The following is an 18,398-nucleotide window of genomic DNA, read 5'->3' as shown; positions in this document are numbered from 1 at the left end:
GGCCTCCCCCAGGGAACATGCCTGGGCCCTACAGCAGGCAGAGAAAGCCATGCCTCCGTCTTTTGGTTAGAAATGAATCCCCCTTGGGCTCTGATTTGTCTCCTTCATTTGCCTTATCAGGACAAACACCAAATTCCAGACTTTGCTCTTGGCAGCAGGAGGCTCTGGGGGGGCTGCCGCCCCTTCCCTCCAAAGCACGGCCGGGCTTCCCTTCACTTTTGCCACATGGCCTTGGAGAGGGGCAGCGTGGCAGCCTCTTGCTGGCCTCCATGAATCCTCACGGGTCCATCCCTGCAGCACCCGCGTGTGCAGCCGCACGAACCCCCATTCTGTCCTTCAGCGGAGCCCTGCGAGTGCGTGTGTCTCTGTGTGCGGGCGGCCTCAGTGGCGGGGCAGGAGGCCATACCTCCCCCAGCCGGATGGGGGCTCCCGAGAGCAGGGGCCGGACTTCCGCCTTCAGACTGGTAGCTCCTCCCTGAGAGGAAACCGAGAGCTCCCCCAAACTGCTGACCCAGCCCCTTCTGTGTGCCGGGATCCATGCCTGCTGCTGTCTGGGGGCAGGAAATAACAAGACACAGTCCCACTCTTGGGGGGTCAGCAGGGCGATGGAGAAGACAAACCCCTCCCTACACACCCTAGACGCCACCCACCCTGCTCCTTACCAAGAGGACCCCAATTCTGCTTGTGCCCAGCTAAAACACTCAACACCCCAAGCTCCCTTGCGGCTAGAGGGGGCATGTGTCCAATTTTGGCCACTAAGGTGTACACAGGGGTCTTTGGGAAATCCTCCCTTTTCTTTTTTTCTTTCCTTTTTTTTTTTTTTTTCCTTTTCTTGAGAGACTGTGCTGGAGCGGTAGGGGTGGGGGGGGGGAGGAGCAGAGGGAAAGAGAGAATTCCAAGTAGGGTTTGCGTGGAGCCCAATGTGGGGCTTGATCTCATGACCCTGAGATCATGAGTTGAGCCGAATTCGAACTGGACCTTAACCAACTGAGCCATCTAGGTGCCCCTCCCCTGTCCCCCCCCCCTTTTTTTAAAGGTTTTTATTTATTTATCCAACAGAGAGAGAGCACAAGTAAGCAGAGTGGCAGGCAGAGAGAGAGAGAAAGAAGAGAGAGAGAAGCAGGCTCTCTGCTGAGCAGGGAGCCCGACACGGGACTCAATCCCAGGACCCTGGAATCATGACCTGAGCCGAAGGTAGCTGCTTAACCGACTGAGCCACCCAGGAGCCCCCCTGTTTTCTTTTTAGTAAAAGATCATAGCATAGTACACTAGCAGTAATTATTCCCTTTTGCCCTTTTGTCTTCTTCCTACTGGGAACACAGACATGAGGTCCTGAGGCACAGCAGCCCTTTTGTGAATACAAGAATGAAGACACAAGCTGAGAATGGGAGCAGACAGACAGACAGAAGGGGTTGGATCTCTGATGGTATCATCTGGGCCGGGATTCCTTATAATAGAAAATTAAACCTCACTATTTCTGGGATTTCCCATTTCATGTACCCCAACACATTCCTAGTAGACACATCAAGGCAGGCTGTGAGAAGTGCCTTCACCCCACCATGAAAGCTTCTGCTCCACGGTTCCTTCACATGAGCTCTCCCTGGAAATTCTTGCTCTATGAATTCTGGGCTGGACCCCACCAGGCTGAGCACTGAAAAAAACATGAAAAGCTGACTCTCTGGGAATGAATGCCGAGTGCAGATCCCTTAAAGACGAAGATAAGGAACTTCTAGAACCACAGTGTAAACAAAGAAGTTGCTGTGTGATCTACCACAGCTTTTCAGAAGGACACACGTCCATAACCGGTCAAGAAAACTCCACGGAGATGTAGGACCTGGGAGCAGGCACCTGGGGGCCCCTACATTGGCTTGAGGTGGGAATGTGTGTGTCTGCACCCCAGCGGAGCCTGACTGCCCCAAGTCTCCAGAAGCTGGGTCGTCCGACAGGGGGCTCCCTGATGGGCAGCAATGGCATTACAACTCAGCATGGTGGGTCCCCTAGAAGTAATTTAAACTAATTTATGCAAGTATGGAAAATATGCAGCGGGGTGCCTCCTTCCTCCGCTCTCCTTCAACACCCTTCCTGACGTTCTCCAAATGCTGCTAAAGCAAGACGAGGTCTGCGAGGCGAGGCACGAACCTCCCTCTCTCTAACCAGCCTCCTGACTCGGCCCCAGACTCCCCAGCTCCATCCACCTTCCCAGCCATCCAGCGTCACCCAGGCGTGTCCCATTCCAGCAGCCAGGCCGCCGGAACCACTGCCATGGTGACGGGTGATGTCACGCCCAGCGGGCCCTGCGGGATCACGGAGGGAGACCAGCTCAGCTCCTGGGAATGTGGGGACTCTGAGGGTGGGAAAACGGGCGCGCAGGGAGGGACTTATTTTGCTAATTATCAGGAAGCCGTATGCCTGCATGAGACACAGGGGGGCTGTGACCAGGGTTCCCGTTGAGGGCCCACGAAGACGGGAGCTGCTCTGGGGAGGTCACTCGTCTCAAGCTTTTGCAGTGGCCCTTTCCACAGTAGGCTCCTTCCTCCTTTCCCGGCTCAGAGTGCTGCAGCCCCTCACGAACGTGGGGCAGGGGTGGGGGGGTGCAGCGTGAGCCCCAGTTTAGCTCCTGCAAATGCACTTCTCGGAGGGCGAGGAGCAGAGAGCAAGGGGGTCTCTACAGTTCCCCCTCAGTGCCCCCGTGGGGAAAGCAGACCCTCAGCTCCAACGCGCTGGTGAAGGGACGTGTTGGCCCACATGCGAGGGAACCGGACAGGCGAATTGTTGGCTTTTGAGCCTCTGGGCACCTAGAGGGTAAGGGATTTTAGAGGGCATGTTTGAGCAGGAGCGGATTTCTACTTACCCACCAAGGCAGTGCATACACAGAGAACCTCACTGGGGAGTGAGGGACCAGGTTCCCTGGCTTCCACTCTCTGAGTCTCAGCCCAGACCCCCAGCACGAGTGTGCTCAACTCTGCGAACTTCCTCTGGCTTCCGCGGGTCCAGGAGGCATCACCTCTACCACTGATCCCCCCCAGATGCATCCATGGCCCAGACCAATGCCACACAGTGGGGCAGGATGGGCATCAGTGTGGAGTCTGAGGGTCTGGGTTCTGTCCCCGGCTCTGAGCCCCTGAGCAAGTCACTAGCCTCCCCTAAACCTCGATTTCCTAGATGTTACAACTCCCGCGCACCGGGCACTGCTCTAAGCCCTGATGCGTTTTTGTCACTCAACTGTTGCAGCCACTGTATGAATTCTTTCCATGTTATAGGACGAGAAAGGAGGCATCCAGGGAGACTGAGGACACTGCTCAGGTAGTGGGTGGCAGTATTCCCACTGGCCCCAGCACCAATCCACCTTCCCTCCCACTCTGCTGCTCTGTGGCTTCCAGAATCACCCACCCCCAACCAACCTCCTCTAGTCCTGTTGGCCTCATCTGTTGCTTGGGAACTTGTATGTGTGTGTGTTGGGTGTGGGGGGGGCACCTGCCTAATGGAGGAGGAAATTGAGGTTCAAAGGGTTTACTTCCTCACCAAGATCCTCATGGCTCCAGGATCGGACCCTGGACTTGCATCCCTGACATGTGACCTTGAACCCCTCACACTCCTTCCCCATCCCATTGTGGAGGCACATCACTGGAAACAGCAGAACCTGCATCGATCCACAAAACCACCGGAGATCCAAAAATCCACACTAGTTACTCCTGCTACCCCGGCGCTGTTTCTGCAGCTGTCTAACAGTCCCAAGGGGGCCTTCGGAGGTTTCCATTACAGGCAGCGTGACATTCTTGTGCGCACCCCATGACTGCTCTGTGGCTGCTGGAAGGAGGAAACACGCATGCGTGCAAGTCGGCAGCTCTTAAGGAATCCCACCCCACCCCCACCCCTGGCCCTGTCACCCCACAGGCTTGTAGGATCTTCAGCCTGCCCAAGACACGGTCTCATTCCACACTGTCAGACTTCCCATTCGTCTGACCTCAGGAGACTGCAGGCCTGGTTCTGGATGGTCGCAAACCAGGAGACCGTAGGAAAATGTCCAGCCTGGTGAATTCCTCTGGACAAAAGGGCTCTGCGGTGGGGAGGGGTGGTGGAGGGCAGGGGCAGGTAGACCTCAGCCCATGCAGGACCATCCCAGCCACCGCCAGCAGGGGGGGCTGTCTTTCCCCTTCAACCTTCTCCGGCTGAGCCTTTGGCATCCACAAGTCTGGGAAAGGAGGGGTGGGCAGAGAGGAGCCCAAAGAGCCTAGCAAACCACTCTGGAAAAACACCCACCAAAATGCTCTTCCAAACAGGTCACGGGCATCAACGCCGCCGCTTGGGGAATATAGTCAACAGTATCGTGACAGCGCTGCGTGGTGAGAGATAGGAGCTATGCTCATGGGGAGCACAGCATGATGAGACTTGTTGACTCACTGCTTTGTACACCTGAAACTTATGTACCATCAGCTATACCCGGATTAGAAAAATAACTAAAAAATTCAAAAATAAAATAAAAGCTCTTTCAGCTCAACTTCCCTTTACAGAGGGGGAAGTGGAGGCCCAGAGAGGGAGAGAGGATGGCCAGTATCACAGAGCGAGCGGCCCAGGTCTCCTGATTCTTAGGCCAACGTGGTTGTGTGAAAAGCTCAGCTCTGGAGTCTTTAACTAAACCTTTTCTGCATCTGCAGAAAGAGGCCTGGAAATGCACTCACTCCTGCCCGATACGGAATGGTCTGCGGTGTCCGGGGTGAACGGTCAGGTGCGGACCATGAGCATGTGGGGAGAACGCCAGGAAGACAGAGCTTCGGGGGGCGACTGGCTGGTGCCGTTGGTGAAACGTCTGACTCTTGATTTGGGCTCAGGTCATGATCTCAGAGTTGTGAGACAGAGCCCCGCGTCGGGCTCTGTGCTGGGCACAGAGCCTGCTTGGGATTTTCTCTCTCTCCCTCTGCCTGCCCGAGGCCCCGCCGCCCCCGCCGCCCCCCCGTGCGCTCTCCCTCCAAAATAAAAACAAAAAAGAAAAAAAAGAAAGACACAGTTTCCGATTCACAGAGCAGAGCCCTGGATTTCAGTCCGGCCCTGCAGGTAACTTCTCTGGGCGTTCTCTCTGCTGTTAAGCAGAGGGTGGTAACCTCTACCTTGCAAGGCTCTACGTGACATGACCCAGCATCTGAATACAGCAGGTTCTCATCAAACGTTAGCATCTCCCCCCATCTCCTTGTTCCCCGTCGCTCCCATGCACCAGGAGGCCTCAAAAAACACTGGTTGACTTGAACAACAGCCTGGATTCTGGGAAAAGCACCCAGAGAAGAGGCCCAGGGCAGGGAAGCAGGTAAAGGGCCCACACACTTATGGCCCCGGGACAGGCAGAGCCAGGTTTACTTTTGTTCTTCTGTTTGAAAGCTGAGCAAGGTGAGTTCAGAACAGGTACGGAAGAGATGCGGTCTCTTCTCTGTCAGGAGGCACTTGGGGAAGTGTGTGTGTGACCAAACCACACCTGCTCAGCCAGGCCTGGTCAGACATGCCCTTGGCCATGTGACCTGGGTTCTGACTCTGTTTCTCATGAACAGAAACTTCCTTTTTCTTCTCACCAACAGGAGAAGTGGATTAACTGGCCAGCTCAGCCAATGAGTGGTAGCATTGGCACTCAACTCCAGGACTCCGATATTCAGGTCCATGATCTTTCCAGAATCCCCAAGCTGCTCTCTCCAAGTGCAGCCTAGAGTTTGGCAGCATGACCTCTGCAACCTCCCACCTGGAGTAGGAAGGGTACACATCTGGATACATCTGAATACAGAGTCTCAATTTCCAATACTATGACCATGCAGACATGACTAATCAACCATGCACTGTAGGAGCCTGGCTTGATTAGAGATGTCTGCTATGGCACAGGAGGGAAAATCAGATTTGCCCGGCCTTGGATGGGACTGATCAGAGATGAGTGATCAGAGCTGGCGTGTTTGACAACAGCTGGGCGAGCCTCGTCTGGGCAAAGCCGTGCCAATACCAATGCACCCTATGGAATCAAAGTCAACCCCATTTAACCAAAAGAGAGAAGCAGTCCTCTCAGCTGGCAGGAAACCAGCCCATTTACGTCTGAGATAGCGGCAAACAAACTCCTATTTGCACACTCCAAGGCGAGAGAGCTAATCTTCCCTCCATTTGGTCCAAGATAAATGAAGGTTCCTGGGTTTACTTACAGATTTTTATGTCCAGCTGTGACTGGCAGCAGAAAGTCCTTGGGGGCAGGGACCCAGCCTGCCTTGCTCACCATTGTGTCGCCAGCATTAGGACGGGCCCTGGCACATAGTAAGTACTCAGTAAATAGCAACCGACTGACTCTTGAGTGACAAAAAGGTCGACATCCCAGGGGACCATGGGGACCTGTTCCATGGCCATCACGGAGCAGCGTCCAATATATTCCTGCATCCTGGGGGCAGAGATAATTCTGCTTTCCTTTGCGCACCTCCCCCGGCCTTCCCTGGGCTTGACAGCAGGCTGATTTCCCTTGTGCCTCCTGACAGGCCTGCCGAGCCGTGGTGCCCTCAGGGCTAATTGCAAAAAGGCTACGGCTCTCACCAAACTGCCTTGGGCTCTGTGCTCAGTGTCCACAGCCACTACACGTTGCTCTGGTCGCACCCCACAGAAGACATAAGGAGACTCAAATGGACCACAGCTTTGGCTGACCCAGCGCCCCAGAGTATCACAGCTGGGGACAGACCCCAGACACCGTGCTTCCAGCACAGGCAAGACCCAGGGTCTAGGAGCGAGGGGATCTGCTTCTCCCCTGGGGCTCCCCTGATTCAGACTGCGCCTTCCTTCACCTCAAGGAGGCCACCTAGGTCGGGAGGTGTGGGAAACTGAGCCTGCTCTGACTATCCACATTCCCTGCTCCTGCCCCATGCCTTCCACGGGATTTCCCCCAGTGTCACGTAAACGTGCGATTCTGTCTCCCATCTTTCACGGGAAACTGAGCCCATGTTGCTCTCCAGCTCTCATTCCATTTCCTTTTCCTTTTGGGGCAAAAGCTCTTAAGAAGGGTTGTGCACCACGTGCCTCATTTCTCTCTTCCCACCCTCCCTGGGACCCCTCGGACTTGTCCCTTACTTGTTCTTCTCAAGGTCACCTCTGTGCTGCGAGCCCCACAGGCCCGACTGTCACACTCTTACCGGCACAGGTGATGCCTCCGTGTGCCCTCCCAGCCCCCTGCTCCTGGTTTCTTCTCACGTTTCTGGCTGTTCCATCTGGGTCTCTGCTGATCTCTCTGAGGAGGGGGCCTCGAGATCTGAGAAACCTGCCCTCTTTCCTGTCTCCTGGTGGCTTGTCTGGCCTCCTAGCTTTAGCTTCAGCCCTGCGCTGTGCCATCCCAACGGGCGGTCTCCAGCCCGGCCCCCCTGCCCTGCACCCCACTCAGAGCCCAGGGCCTCCCCACACCTCTTACGGGGGTCGAACAGCACCTCCAACTCAGCACGTCCAAAAGGCAGACCCAACCAGCCCCCAACCCCCTGCTCCACCCAATATATCCCCTCAAACCCAATGCGGTGACTTTGTCTTCAGTTCCTCTGGCCCCAAACTCCAGAATCTTCCTTAACTCTACTTCTCTCATGCCCTACCCCCAATTCCTCAACAAGTCACGTCAGCTCTACCTTCAACACGTGACCAGACTCTGGCCACTTCTTGCCACTCCTCAGTCACCACCCCGGTCCTGTCGCCACCATCCCGAGTCTGCGTCATGCAGTGGCCTCCTGAACTGGTCTCACAACACTGCGGGCTCTGCCAGCTCAGCAGGGCGTGGTCCCCTCGGATGCAAATCAGATCATGACTGATCCGCTCCTCTCCAGTGGCTGCCATCTCAAGGGCGAGCACAGAGTCCCTAGAATGGTCTAGAAGAGATGCGTGTTTGTCATCCCCGCCCCCTGCCTCTCTGACTTCCTCCCATCTGCATCCCACTGCTGCCCTTTGGCTCCTCATGCAGATACGCTCCTTCCTCAAATGTCACTTTCTCAGCGACGCTGTCCCTGGACCCCCCCTCCCCCCCGTCCATTCCCCTTGGAGCTCCCCACCATCTAACACCACGTGTTCTGTGTCTATCGAGGAGAACGGTCACTTAAGCACGCCTGCCTTTCTGAGAGGGCTTCCCAGCCTTCTCTCCCTGTCAGAATCCGACGAAGCTTCTTCCTGGGTTTCCACAGCTCAGAGCCCACACCTCTGTCTGGGGTGTGGATGCCTGGCGCTACCTCAGCTCAGCCCTTTGGGAACCTGCACCAGACGGTCAGCTCAGGGCCGCCCAGCCTTCTAGACCAGCCTGTAATTCTCCTGAAGGCAGGGCCAGGGCCCTGGCCCCATCTGACCACATTTCCAGTAGCCGGGATAAGGGATGACCCACACAGATGAAGAAAGTAGGGGGGGATATGGGACTTGGGGGCTTGAAAAGGGTGACGAAGGCACAAAGATCTCAAGCTACCTCCCCCCTCCTGGGTTCTCTAGCTTCGGGGCTCAAGAGAGAACCACCGTTCCTAGAGCAGAGCGCGCAGCTGCACACAGGGCCCTGCTAGGACCCATCGCGAGAGCTTAAGCGCAGGTGCGGACCTAGAGGGTATACCGGCCAGCGGGAGCTGAATGGGGCCCGCACTGCCACACCTTCCAACTTTTCCAGAGAACTCCAAAATCTACCTTGTCATAATTTTTATGCCTTATAAACACCTCTTTATTTTTCAATATTGGCAATTAATTGTAATACCCAACCATGACTGTGGGCCTTGTGTGGGTGCTGGACCACTGCCACCATCTACAGAAGGGGCACCCCAGGAGAGATGAGGGCCCCCCTGCAGCTCCACGGGGTGAGACCAAGGACAACGGCAGCAGGGACCGGGCTCTGTGGGCAGAAACCTGGCTTTGAAGCCCAGCTCCATTATTCACTAGCTGTGTGACTTTGGGTAAGTTCCTTAACCTCTCTGTGCATTTCCCCTCCTGCAGAAAGTGGGGTAATAGTTTCTTTTTTTTTAATATTATTTATTAATTTATTTGACAAGCAGAGATTACAAGTAGGCAGAGAGGCAGGCAGAGAGAGAGAGAGAGAGGGAAGCAGGCTTCCTGCGGAGCAGGGAGCCCGATGCGGGACTCGATCCCAGGACCCCGGGATCATGACCTGAGCCGAAGGCAGAGGCTTTAACCCACTGAACCACCCAGGCGCCCCGGGATAATAGTTTCTACCTCATTCTACGGCACTGGCTGGCAGAGGGGAGCAGAAGCTCCGGGTATTCCTGACTGCTTGGCTGGGTTTCCCATTCTGAGTGACAACGCAACAGCCGTCTCAGAGCTGACGGGGTAGTCTCGGGAGGGAATGGGCACCCTGTCAGAGAGCTGGAGTAGCGCCTTTAAAGACCGCTGGCTGGAATGCTGTCTGGGAGCCTGGGCAGGGTGGTCATGGGAAGAAGGGTGCATGGCCTTGATCCGTCTCAGGAATCTGTCTTAGGCTCCCGGCAGGAAAACCTTAGATAGGAAGGGCGAGGCCAGGCCCCAGGAGGGCAGGAGACACCTGCAAGGGTAGAGTCAGAAGTGCTATGGGGGTGGCGCGGGGGAGGGGGAGGCCCTAGCTGGGGGGCGGGGACCTGCCATCACTGCCACCCATCCCTCAGCTCCCGAATGCTCAGAGCTCACCTGGAAGCCCAGAGGACGGCGGGGGCCCAGGGAGCCAGGCCCCCCACTTCCTGCCGAGGGAAATGGGAGGGCTGAGGCAGGGGAGGGGGTGGTCTTTGTTTTCCAACCTCCAAAGGCGAGTCCAGGAAATGTCCTCCTTCCTCCGAATCACCACTAAAAATAGTGCCAAGGGATGGGCCCGGAACACTGACATTCCCTAGACCCAGGAGCGGGGAGGGAGCAGAGATTTCTGGAAATGCAGCATGAGCCGTGGGTCTCATGCCCCACATGAGGACTATTTTTAAACAGCTCACGTTGGTGTGTGAGGTCATTCTCAGCCAAGACAACAGCCCAGAGAGGAGGAGGAGGAGGCATGTGGTGCAGAACAGCCACCAAACAGGGAAGCAAGGCAGTGTGCTGTGTGGCCTTGGGGACCCATACACCCTCTCTGGGCTTTGGTGTCATATTCTCAGGATGGTCCATCAAGGGCTCTGGAACACCCAGGAGGCTACCCTGGAAGCCCAGTGTTTTGGAAACTGGTCCCACCTGGCGTCTCGTCAACAGAGATGCAGCACAGCTATTCAGGGTCAAATGAAGGTGGGAAGTTGGTGGCTATGGTCAGCCTCTTCCTAGGCACGTTCAAGAGACGGGCCGTAGACCTCTCCAGAATGTGGATCCTGGAGCCAGGCTGTCTGGGTATAAATCCAGTTTTGCTACTCACTAGAGGTGTGGCCCGGAGCAGGTCCTATCGTTCTGGTTTTTCACATCTGTACAAGAGGGTTAAAAATAGCCCCTCCCAACGCGCATGTCCGACAAGCCCGCGTCCCGGCTCCCCAAGGACCTGCACTAGAAAATTCACAACAGCACCCTCTGTAAAAGCTCCAGACTGGAAACCACGTGACCAATCTCCGGCAGGAGGGCCGCACCCATCAGGGTCCCTCGGGGAGGTGGACAGCTCACCCTCATGAGAACCAGCAGATGACAACGGCCACACACAACACGATGACCGTCAAGCCCAGAACGCCCGACGTGAGAGCCTGTACACGGCAGGACTCCCCGGATAGCAGGGAAAGAAGGCAAAACGAATCCGCGTGGTGAGAGGAAGCTACTGATGGACGACTTCTGGATCTGGGTGCTGCTGTCATACACATGGGTTCAGTCTGTGACACTTGGCCGAGCTGTGAACTTGCCCTTTTCTCCACATACTTGTCACTTTAAGAAAACGCTTTAGAAACAGCGTCTTCCTCCTCGGGCTGGTTTTCCACATCTGTCGCACTTGAAACGGAGTCCAATGTGGGGGGAGCGCTTGGTAAATATCAGCTCTGATCCCCTGGGGGGTAGGCGGCCTCCATGCCAGCAGGGGACACCGCACGAGATGGGCGGGTCCGGGTGTGGGCAAGGGGAGCAGCCGCCTCACCGTGAATCCCGCAGCACCCTGGGGGCTGGGGAAGGAGCACGAACGTGGGAACGTGGGGTGGTCTCAGATTCAAAGTCCAGCTCCATCCTGCACAGGCAAAGGCGGTGCCTTCCATGTAGCCCTGGGCAGAGGACTGAGGCGGAGACTTCCATGAAGGTGCCCAGGTCAGGCTTGACCAAGGAAGGTCCATGTGAGGCTCTGATGAACGCCATGATCCCAATGGTAACCGTGGTTAATACTTCCCGCGTGTTTTTCTAGGGATCAGGTATTGCTCTGCCTTATAAGTTGTCACTACATTCTCCCTTATAGCAATCCTGTGAGGCAGTTACCATCAGCGATCCCAGCGGGCAAGTAAGGAAACTGAGGCAGATTGGTTTGGCTGACAACCAGCTGATAAGCGGTGGAGGCAGGATCGGGCCTAGGTCCTCTGGCTCGGAGTCCCTGCCCCTGAGTGTGTCCAGGTGGGCAGTGCCCGGGATGGCATGGATGCTGACCTTGGCTGTGGGAGGACTGCAGCCTGGTGGCCCCATCCCAGGAGACCTTCCTTCTCTCTCTCCTGCAAACCTCAGGCCTCTGTCCTCCCTGGGGGGCCTATTTGGGTCACCTCACAGACCCAGGGCAGCCGCTGGGAAAACACGAGTCACAGTCACAGCAGGACATTGGATCTTTCCATGCCTCTCCCCAGCCAGGTACCGCTGGGAAACCACGAACCTCTCAGAGACTCCGTGTTCTCTGGGCTACAGGTGTATTAAAAGATGTGTCTGAAGATAAGCTTCATAATCCACAGGGACCTTCAGAGGGACAAAACAGCTGTCACCATGAGGGATGATGTCTGGGGGCCGGCAGGTGCCCACCTGTGCTGTCTGTGGGCATGCACCTGTCTATTTCTGCCATGAAGTGTTAACCAGCCACGTGGCCACAGATCTGGGCTACCTCCTCAGATTGGCTTTTGCAGTCACGAAATGCATTCTGATCCTCATTCACTTGGGAGTGAAGGGGCTCTTGGGAGCCCCTTTGCAATGGCCTTCCAAGTTGGCAGAGGAAGAAAGGGGTGCTTTTTAGTTGACTCCCTAACACCTCGGCAGCAGAAATTGTTTTTTTTTTGTTGTTGTTTGTTTGTTTGTTTTTTAAAGCTTCGCTTTAGTGTCTGAACTACCCCCCCTCTAGGAGGAACGTGATTGCAGCAGAGGTGCGGTAGCAAGAAATCACAAGAACAAATTTCGTCCTCTCTAACCTTCGACCCCTGCTTCCAAGGTGCAGCTGGAGACAGGGACCCCGCAGTCCCAGTCTGGCAAGTCCCTGCAATGACAGGTTCTTGCCACCAGCCTGCCCAGGGCCCCAGGCTACCTGACACCACCCCTTTGTTGGCGGGGCACACGAGTTTTATGGCAAGACTGGAAGTCTACTGTAATTAAGACCTCTATAAAATATTCAGACCGCCATGCCCAGATATATTAATGATTATATATTTAAATGTTAATGAGTGTAATTAGATGAAAGATTAGCCAAGCCTGTCACTAAATATACATTAAGGACTGATAAACTCTCATGCTGTAAAATTCTACGGGTGAACAGACAGAAGCATGCAGCCTTCTCAGGTGGACTTTGTCTTATTGAGAAAAAGCTCAACAGGTTGCCCAGAAAAGGGAGAAGAGTTAGGTTGCTCGGCAAGAAGCAGGGGGGCCAGAGGGCAGGACCCTAAGGACTCCACAGGGCTCTTGGAAATTGTGAAGATCAGACGGGTAAGTAAATGTGGAAATTTGCATGCCTCCGTGGATGGAGAACTCACTATTCTTAGGAGCAGCTGGTTTCAGTTCTAAATGATCACATCTCAGAGATAGGCTCATAAAAATGATTTATTGGGGTGACAGTGGGGTCTCCCCTAGAATACAAATGGTTTAATTCAGCCACACAAAACTAATGAGATCACAGTATCTGCAAATATTGTTTTTTTTTTCTTTTAAAGATTTACTTATTTATTTATTTGAGAGCAAGAGAATGAGAGAGAACATGAGAGGGGACAGGTCAGAGGGAGAAACAGACACCCCACCAAGCAGGAAGCCTGATGCGGGACTCAATCCCGGCACTCCAGGAACATGACCTGAGCTGAAGGCAGTTCGTTGCTTAACTAGCTGAGCCACCCAGGTGCCCTGCAAATAATTGTTTTAAAACAACATATCATCCTGTGGGTCAAGAATGAGAAGAGCAGGACTCTACTACAGCCTTATTAATAGAAAGCCTTATATTTGTTTACTCAGCAAAATCTTCCTATGGGCTGACTGTGTGCTGGGCACTGGGCCAGCTGCTGGGAGCCTCGGTCAGCCAGATAACCAGTCTTTGTTCTGGTGGACACTGTGTTGGACCAAGGGAGATACAGAACAAATTAATTATTTAAATATACGCTGACAGGTGCCTTGTTAGTGCAGTAGGTAGCACGTCAGTCTCATAAATATACACTGAGGTCAGGGTGTGTGGGAAACAGCCAGGAATTCCTGGGGAGCTCTGCTGTGGGTGGTGTGGTCTGAGAAGGCTGGTCCTACTGAAGGATGGAGAAGCCATACAGGCCAAGAGTGAGGAAGAATGTGCAGGCAGGAGGAACAGCAGATGCAAAGGTCCTGAGGCAGCAAAGGGCTGCCATGGTGAGAGGGCTGGGAGGTGAAGTTGAAGCAGGCCAGGGGCCAGGGCAAGAGGCCCATGCAGGAGTCTGGGTTTTCTCTGAAGGGTAACAAAGTACCACAAACCAGGTGGCCTAAAACAACAGAAATATATTGTCTCCCAGATCTGGAGGCCAAAAGCTTGAAATTGAGGGCTCCAGGGAAGAAACCTTCCTCGCCTCCAGCTTCCAGTGTCGCCAGCGAGCCCTGGCATCCCTTGGCTTGCGGACACATCGTTCCACTCACCGTTGTCCCCTGGCCTTGTCTGCTCTGTGTTCCTTCCCTTCTCTTACAAGACACTTGTCCAGGATGATCTTGAGATCTTTATTTTAACTACATCTGCAGAGAACCTCTTTCCAAATAAGGTCACATTCACAGGCCGGGGTAGACATCTCTTCTGAGGGGCTCACTACGGCACTGCATCAGGGAAGCGGTAGAAGCAAGGATGGCCGGCCTTACGGAGACTGAGCTAGAGCAGGGAGGCCGGTGGTGTGGAGCACGGTATTTGCAGTGGAGACAAATCAGGAGATTAACCTGAGATAGAATGAAGAAGGAACTGTGCCTCCCGGAGGGGAAGTCGTCGGAAGGAAACACCTAAAATACAGACGGGTCAATGGGGCAGACCTGGCAAGGTGCCCCCAGCACCGCTCAGGGCCCAGACCTGTCCACACCAATGGTCTGTCTGCCTAGCAGGTGCTCTGTGGAGGAGGGAAGCTTACGTCACTGGAGCTTGATCACACCCGCACAGAAAGGCCACCCTGGAGCCCACACTCCAAGCAAGAGTGAGCTCTCGGCACGCAAGGCATCAGGAAGCCACATTTCTCCTTGACAGCTGATTAACTGGCCCTGTGGGCTATACATCAGTTTCTCGTGAGTTTGATTCACAGGAGTCTGTCACGAAACATCTAACTTTTCGGAGTTGAAGAACAGAATGTAGACTTGGAACAAGGAAATGCCACCCCTTCCCCAAGCCGCTACGGTCTGTCCAATTCACATAAACCTGAAAAATGAATATTTATATCATGCTTCCTGCACATCAGCATTATTCTAAGTACTTAATATATTATTAATGGCTATAGTGGCCCTCCAAAGAAGGTGCTAGCATTATCATCACTCCTATTTTATAGGTGAGAAAACTGATTGACAGGTTAAGTCATGCAGCCAAAGTCCCACCTTAGAGAGGCACCAGCCTCCTGAGGTTTATTTCTCAAGATCCAAGGAAACAATTTAGCCAGAGCCGGGAGAGCTAAGGAGCAGGAATCTGGCAGGGACGGGGGCTGGCCTGGGCCCCACCAACCGACTGCCCGACTGTCGCTCTAGATTCACTAGCAGCTTTTCGATGGCTGCTCACACTTCCCTCTAAGCAAGGAGCACGTGCCAAGACTTGCCCTGGGAGAACGGCTTTCCTGACAGTGACAAATGCCCCCGAGTTCCACGGGAGCCAGCAAGGGCCCTCCTGCACAGGCAGCGTGAAGCTCAATTTCGGGACAGATCTCTCCCAGAGCACTGGAAATGCCCGGCTATGAAAAGTGAATCCCGCGGAGCACAACCGGTAATCGGAGCCTTGGCACTCGGATGGGAACAGGTGACACACTATACAAAAAATCCCAGCGGCAGCAAAAATAACCAGCCCTAAACCCTGCTGCGAAGTGCCGTGTTTGACAGAAAGTACCCCGCAAGCGCCCGGTGAGGCGGGCGGGTGAGAGAGGCCCACTTCACACATGGGGAAACTGAGGCTCAGAAAGCGAGTCATGTGGCGCACAAATGATTCAAAGACTGGGCTGGACTCACATCATAGGCTTCTGACCCTTTGAACAAATCCTCCCCACCACTGAATCCCTTCTGTGGGGCTGACTCGGGGGCTCAGGGTAGAAGCAGCCAGAAGGGCTTGGGACTTATCCAGAAGGACCAAGGGTGTGATTTCAGCCCTTTTCCTGGATTCAGAGGTCAACCTTACTTCCTACTCAGCCTGTGAGTCTTGGCCAGTGGTTCCCCCTGGACAGTTCCCCCCCCAGACAGAACCCTCCCCAGGAATGAGCTCCAGTTTCTGGATGCTCTTAGTAATCCTTCCCATGTGTCCCAAGATGTAATACTACGTTATATGAAACACAGAAGCAGACACAGACCAATGGGCAAGCAGAGAATTTCTGAGTAGTAAAAGAAGTGTTTCTCTAATGTGCCCCAGGGCCTTTGCACATACCATTCACGCTCCCCAAAATGCCCCATCCCAGTCCCAAGCTTGCAGGTCATTTCTCTGCCTCCTTCAGGTCTTTACTGTCTTGTCTCTAAAACTCAAACCCCCCCAGTTCCCAGACCTCCTAACACGTATCTTTTTTTAAAAAAAGATTTTATTTATTTATTCATTTGACAGACAGAGATCACAAGTAAGCTGAGAGGCAGGCAGAGAGAGAGAGGAGGAAGCAGGCTCCCTGCTGAGCAGAGAGCCAGATGGGGGGCTTGATCCCAGGAACCTGGGTTCATGACCTGAGCTGAAGGCAGAGGCTTTAACCCACTGAGCCACCCAGGCGCCCCACCTAACATGTATTTCCCATCTGACATCATGTGTGTTTTATTACCATCTAGCCTCCACCCCCCGCCCCACTCCTACCCCCCAAATAGCACAGATAGGGATTTGAATCATTTTGTTTCCTGCTAAACTAAATCCGTGCACTAAGACCGGGCTCTGGCAAACAGAAGGTGCTCAATAAATATTTGTGGAAGCATTTAAAAGCATACACTCCCAACGGGGCGAGTGTGGGTACAGAAGGGATGGGAAGGCAGAAGAGGTCTATAGGAGGGAGGCTCTGAGCTCCCAAGCCTGGCAAACAGAGGCTCAGGGTCACTGCAGAAGAGGGGACAGCAGCCGCAAAGCTATGGACGTGTGCAGAAAGCTGGTATGTCTGGAGGACCGCCCTCAATCCAGCACTGCCCGAGCTCTGCGAAACCGGAAGGTGTGAAAATTGCTCCCAGGTGAGAAGCTGGCTGACAGCTCTGGAGGAGCTCTCGGGAAGATCACACCTGGCGCCTGGGGCACAGCCAGCTTACCTGTTTTAATATATATATGTTTTATTTCAATTTTTTAAAAATTTGTAATCTTTTTGGCCCAGGATGGACCTCTGCAGGAAAACTCAGAGGATCAGAGGTTTCAAAGAGGGTTTGCACACCGCGGGTGCCTCTTAACGTCCAGATCCCTGTGCTGTGCCCTGCGTGGGGGGTGAGGTTGGAAGAAACGGGGCTGTGTATCCGTAGGCCAGTAAGCTGGAGAGGTGACAACTCATATCTCCAAGTGTGGAAGGTTCCATCACCCAGAGACCAGGCACGAAGCATCCTCCACCCCCCCACCCCTCCTATCCCTGCCAGCAATGGAAGAGACTTGGGGCTTCATGGGGTCTACTTAGGACAAGTTTTCCTAGCATTGAGGATGCAGGTCCCTGTGGAAGGTTCTCTGAGCAGAAGCCTCTGTCTCGACCAGCAGGCGGCTGGTGCATTTGTTAAGAGTAGGGCTCTGTAGCCTCTATTTACAAGCTGGGTGACTGGGTGAGTCTGAGTTTCTTTGTGCCTCCAGCCGCCACTCATCTGCAACACGGAGATGGTACTAGGCCCCGCCTCACAGGCTGCACAACCACATAAAGATCCCAGAACAACGTGCGCAAGCTCAGGGACTTGGCTGCACTCGTGACTAGAGGTGGCGGAGAATGGATGTGACCTGAGGCAGGGGGTAAACCGAGAGGCTCTCCGAAGCTGCTGGCAGCCCAGGGATGGCTAAGGGTAGCAGATGTGCTCACGCAGAAGGAAGGGGTCCGCAGGAGCTGGCTGGACCGTGTCGTCCATCCACGCCTCCCAACACCTCTCACTACTCTGGACCTAAGAATGCTAAGGGGTCCCTCTCCTTCGCCACTGACCTTGTGTCAGCTGTGCGGGAGACAGAAGAATGCCTGCTTTTGAGGGATTGATGGCCAGGTCAGAAAGAGAGGTCTGAATACAAATGAGAGGTCATGTTTATTTGCTTTCCTTATTCACACATTCATTCTGGCAAACTTTATTTAATCAGCTTTAAGCCCCATACCACGCCAGTGCAGAAACAGAGATACCCAAAGTCTTGAATAATTAATCCAAGGCAGTAAAGGGTTAATAAAGAGTGTGGGAATGAGGACTGCGGAGAGAAGGGGTCGTCAGAGAGAGAGAGAGAGAGAGATCGTGAGCTGGACAGATCTCTGGAAAGGCCTCCAGAAAGAGGCAGGACTGTGGCCTTTCTGGAATTTCAGATGCTTTGGGAAAAGTACAACCTACCACTTCCAAAGGCTGCGTGTCCTGGTGGCTGGCACTCTGTGTGCACAGAGCTGGGCCCTTGGGAGAGATCTCAGGGCATTTGTAAGCAAGGGTGGGGCAGGGGGCAGGGGTCACATACTCGAGCCTGGTCGGGGAGGCCTGGATTCTAGAGGTAACATACACATAATCCCTCTGCTTCACCCTAACTGGCTACAAGAACAGGGCAGGTCCCAATCTCTGGGGCTCAGTCTTCTTACCAGTAAAATGGGAATCAACCTCCCTCTCCAAAGACTGAGCGGAGGTGTGCTCTGGTCACAAACACACTAACATCTGCCACGTTTGTGTAACACTCTTGGCGATCTTGGAGGACATGTCACTTCGGTTGTCTGAGTTTCCTAACCAGTAGAGCCCTGGAGCGTCCAACTCTTAGCAGAGGCCTTGCTTGAACCACT

General features: G+C 54.2%; 1 protein-coding gene across 4 annotated transcripts in view; it reads right to left on the bottom strand.

Moving 5' to 3' along the window:
- Positions 1 to 18,398, bottom strand: part of KAZN (kazrin, periplakin interacting protein) — a 1,025,916-nt gene that overhangs the window by 58,940 nt on the left and 948,578 nt on the right. The window lies entirely within an intron of this gene.

Source organism: Mustela putorius, unplaced genomic scaffold, assembly GCF_011764305.1.
Source record: "Mustela putorius furo isolate JIRA1106 unplaced genomic scaffold, ASM1176430v1.1 tig00003853_pilon_pilon_pilon, whole genome shotgun sequence".
Lineage (NCBI taxonomy): Eukaryota > Metazoa > Chordata > Mammalia > Carnivora > Mustelidae > Mustela > Mustela putorius.
This window is presented reverse-complemented; position numbering and strand designations above follow the sequence as displayed.